Genomic DNA, 5467 nt, shown 5'->3' with positions numbered 1-5467 from the left:
CGTATACTATTTGAGATTAGTACACGTTGGTTTGCATGTATTATACATGTTGGTTGCATGTATGTTAAAACAGGGGTACTTATTATAACGTTAAAGTTTAGCTACCAGGGTGCTCAATCTTGTAGAATATTTTGATAAACGTTTCTGGATGAAACAACTGAAATCTTGTGATCCACCTTTATGTACAAATTATGCAAAACATTAAAACTATGAACTCACCAACCTTTGTGTTAACACTTGTTAGCATGTTTATTCTCAGGTTCCCTAGAAGTCTTCCGCTGTTTGCTTATATGTTAGACAAGCTATGTGCATGGAGTCTTACATGGCATATTTTTCAAGGAAAAGTTGCATTCACCAAATCATCACCATATATCTTATTTTGACTGCATTGTCAACGGAAGTACTATTGTAAACTATTATATTACGGTGATTGTCTATATGTAGAAATCATCAGATGTCGAAAACCTTTGATTTAAATATTCATTTATGGTGTGCCTTTTCAAAAGAATGCAATATTTACAAAACGTATCATATAGAGGTCAAATACCTCGCAATGAAATCGATGAATGACGTGTTCGTCCATATAGATTTGGAGCGATCGTCACAGCAAATGTTTTGACATATCATATCGACCCATATATATATATATTATTTGGAACAACCATAGACACTCTATATGCAGTAATGTTTGAGTTAGCTATACAGGGTTGCGGTTGATTCCAAAAATATATATACTTTGAGTTGTGATCTAGCCTGAGACGTGCATACACTGGGTCGTGGATTGATTCAAGATAATATATATTAATTTATTTCTGTACATCTAACTATGGACAACTAGTTGTAGGTTACTAACGAGGACAGCTGACTTAATAAACTTAAAACAGTAAAGCGTATTAAAAATGTTGTAAATATATTTTGAACATACTTTGATATATATGTAGGGGTGTTCATCGGTTCGGTTTTCGGTTTGTTCGGTTTATTCGGTTCGGTGTATTCGGTTTTGAAATTTTTTTAGGCAAAACCGAAAACCGAACCGAAAACCAAATTCAAAGTTAAAACCGAACCAAATCGAAAACCGAATTCAAATTCGGATTCGGTTCGATTTTCGGTTAAAACCGAATATTATGAAAAAACTGAGAACTTTGGTAGTTTAATTGTGGTGTTACTGATGTCTTAGTTATTTATATCCTAAAACAATGACGTATTATTAAGTTATCAAGAATTCGATGATTTATTAATATTTATAGCTTAATTATGACGTTTACTGCTTATGTTATTAAGAATAAGAACATAATAATTTAAGTAACATAATTATAATGTGAGCTACCAAATTTTCATATGGGTGAGAATATATTTTATTGATTGGATCCCAAATTATAATGACACTAAAACATAAATATACAAATTAAATATATAAAAATTTTGAATTCGGTTTTGAAATTGGTTTTTGGTTAAACCGAATTCAGAATTTTCAAAACCGAAAACCGAACCGAAAACCGAATTCAAATTCGGTTTCGGTTTGACGCGATCCGAAAACCGTTTATCAAATTCGGTTTGGTTTTTTTCCGGTTTGGTTTCGGTTTGGTTTTCGGGTTCCACGGTTTTAAACCAAATACTGACCACCCCTATATATATGTATATATTTGTTATAGGTTCGTGAATCGACCAGTGGCCAAGTCTTACTTCCCGACGAAGTAAAAATCTGTGAAAGTGAGTTATAGTCCCACTTTTTAAATCTAACATTTTTGGGATGAGAATACATGCAGTTTTATAAATGTTTTACAAAATAGACACAAGTACGTGAAACTACATTCTATGGTTGAATTATTAAACCAAATATGCCCTTTTTTAGTCTGGTAATCTAAGAATTAGGGAACAGACACCCTAATTGACGCGAATCCTAAAGATAGATCTATTGGGTTCAATAAACCCCATCCAAAGTACCGGATGCTTTAGTACTTCGAATTTATCATGTCCGAAGGGAGTCCCGGAATGATAGGGGATATTCTATATGCATCTTGTTAAGGTCGGTTACCAGGTGTTCACCATATGAATGATTTTTATCTCTATGTATGGGATGTATATTGAAATATGAAATCTTGTGGTATATTATTACGATTTGATAAATATATAGGTTAAACCTATAACTCACCAACATTTTTTTGTTGACGTTTAAAGCATGTTTATTCTCAGATGATTATTAAGAGCTTCTGCTGTTGCATGCTAATATATGGACAAGATTTGGTGTCATCATGCTTGTATAATATTGTTTAAAACTGCATTTGAGATTTACTTTGTTGTAACATATTAATATTGTAAACCAATATGTATTGGTAGTGTGTAAGTGTGATATTTTTAGATTATCATTTCTGGATAATCTAGGTGGTGATTTTTTAACCTTGTCGATAAAATAAAGGTTATGGTTTGTTTTTACAAACGAATGCAGTCTTTGAAAAACGTCTCATATAGATGTCAAACCTCGCAACGAAATCAATTAATATGGAACGTTTATAATCAATATGAACGGGACATTTCACGAATCACCTCTCCCTCAGTAGGATTTTTCTTCTCACCATCGTCTAACTTGATTAAACATGTTGTCACATGTTCTCGATCAATTTCCCGTGTGCACACTTTCCAAACCTTCGAGACACGAGTACATTTGATACTCGCCACCAGACGATATAAACCCTCATACTTCTCTCCCTTCATCAGGACCTTCCTGCCATGTGTGATTTTATAACTCCACCTATGACCGAATAGCCGTATCCTTGAGAATCTAACTGGCTTAAGGAAATTAGATTCTTGCACATCTTGGGTGCGTACGCCACACCATCAAAAATGTAAGCAGCTCCGTGAAATAATTTTATTTTCACCATGCCAACACCCTTAACACCGTACAACCAGAATCTAAAATCCATTCATCTTCAGCAAAAGTAGAACCTTTGGAGACTGTGAGAACATCTCCCAAATTAACCGGTACATTAACTGCAACTGCAGCCAACGAACCCTCAGATTTATCTTCTTCATTCTTCCAGAGTGGATAATAGTTCCTGTGGTGACCCCACTCATGACATTTGAAGCACTGGATACCCTTCACGCCGTCTCCTAATCTAGACCTATTATTATCACTAGATCTCTTCTCGGCAAGCCTTCCCCTTCCATGACCAACCGTAGCAAACCCATGCTCAAAACGGTCACTGGATCTTCGTCTCCTATCTTGTGATAAGATTACCGGTACTACCTCCTCCATCTTTACATTAGCATTTCCGTAAAGAACAGTAGTGACCATAATATCATACGAACTGGGAAGAGAGGAAAGAAGAATAAGGGTCTTATCTTCTTCCTCCATATAAACCTCAACTTATTCAAGTTGGATAACCAGACCATTAAACACATCCATGTGTTCAATAATATACCAATTGTCATCCGCCATCTCAAATGGCTCCACCTTAAATTGCATACCGCCGTTTCTCGCCATCTCCAAACAAAAACTATCTGAAACACCTGGAAGCTCTGATACCACTTGTTATTACAACTTTCCTGACGCGCCCACACTAGCGGAAGCGAGGATATAATTGTTTAAGACAAACTTGCGAGAAATAATAGAAAACAAAGTAAAGTAACTGATAACACGACGATTTAACGTGGTTCGGCAAAACCCTGCCTACGTCCACCCTAAGAGTTCCCTTTATTTTTATAATATAAAAGATCCCGGTACAAGAAAAAGTACACTATGAGTTAACCCAAGCCCCTTAGATTTTAGGATAAAATCTAAGTTTCCCCTACACCCTTTGTAGTGACCCGAACTTTTCCATGTTTATATATATATATATATATATATATTAAATGAAATTGATATTTACATGATTAAGTGTTTCCAACATCTTAAGCAATCAAACTTGTTAAGACTTGATTAATTGAAATAGGTTTCATATAGACAATTGACCACCCAAGTTGACCGGTGATTCACGAACGTTAAAACTTGTAAAAACTATACGATGACATATATATGGTTATATATATATAGTTAACATGATTTTATTATAAGTATGTATCTCATTAGGTATTTTAACAATGAGTTATATACATAAAAATGAGACTATTAATTTAAGAAACTCGAAAACGATATATATAACGATTATCGTTATAACAACGTCTTACTAGGTACATATGAATCATATTAAGATATTGATACACTTGGTTAATTATGTTAAATGATAAGTAAATATATTATTAAGTGTATTAACAATGAAATACATATGTAAAAATAAGACTACTAACTTAATGATTTCGAAACGAGACATATATGTAACGATTATCGTTGTAACAACATTTAACTGTATATATATCATACTAAGATATATTATATATCATAATATCATGATAATATAACAATTTAACATCTCATTTGTTATAATAAACAATGGGTTAACAACATTCAACAAGATCGTTAACCTAAAGGTTTCAAAACAACATTTACATGTAACGACTAACGATGACTTAACGACTCAGTTAAAATGTATATACATGTAGTGTTTTAATATGTATTCATACACTTTTGAAAGACTTCAAGACACTTATCAAAATACATCTACTTAACAAAAATGCTTACAATTACATCCTCGTTCAGTTTCATCAACAATTTTACTCGTATGCACCCGTATTCGTACTCGTACAATACACAGCTTTTAGATGTATGTACTATTGGTATATACACTCCAATGATCAACTTTTAGCAGCCCATGTGAGTCACCTAACACATGTGGGAACCATCATTTGGCAACTAGCATGAAATATCTCATAAAATTACAAAAATATGAGTAATCATTCATGACTTATTTACATGAAAACAAAATTACATATCCTTTATATCTAATCCATACACCAACGACCAAAAACACCTACAAACACTTTCATTCTTCAATTTTATTCATCTAATTGATCTCTCTCAAGTTCTATCTTCATGTTCTAAGTGTTCTTCATAAATTCCAAAAGTTCTAGTTTCATAAAATCAAGAATACTTCCAAGATTGCAAGTTTACTTCCAAGTTTACTTCCAAGTTTTCTAAATTCATTCCAAGTAATCATCCAAGATCAAGAAACCTTTGTTAATTACAGTAGGTTATCTGTCTAATACAAGGTAATAATCATATTCAAACTTTAATTCAATTTCTATAACTATAACAATCTTATTTCGAGTGGAAATCTTACTTGAAATTATTTTCGTGTCATGATTCTGCTTCAAGAACTTTCAAGCCATCCAAGGATCCTTTGAAGCTAGATCTATTTTTTTCATTTCCAGTAGGTTTATCCAAGGAATTTGAGGTAGTAATGATGTTCATAACATCATTCGATTCATACATATAAAGCTATCTTATTCGAAGGTTTAAACTTGTAATCACTAAAACATAGTTTAGTTAATTCTAAACTTGTTCGCAAATAAAAGTTAATCCTTCTAACTTGAA

The sequence above is a fragment of the Rutidosis leptorrhynchoides genome, chromosome 1, assembly GCF_046630445.1.
Source record: "Rutidosis leptorrhynchoides isolate AG116_Rl617_1_P2 chromosome 1, CSIRO_AGI_Rlap_v1, whole genome shotgun sequence".
Lineage (NCBI taxonomy): Eukaryota > Viridiplantae > Streptophyta > Magnoliopsida > Asterales > Asteraceae > Rutidosis > Rutidosis leptorrhynchoides.
This window is presented reverse-complemented; position numbering follows the sequence as displayed.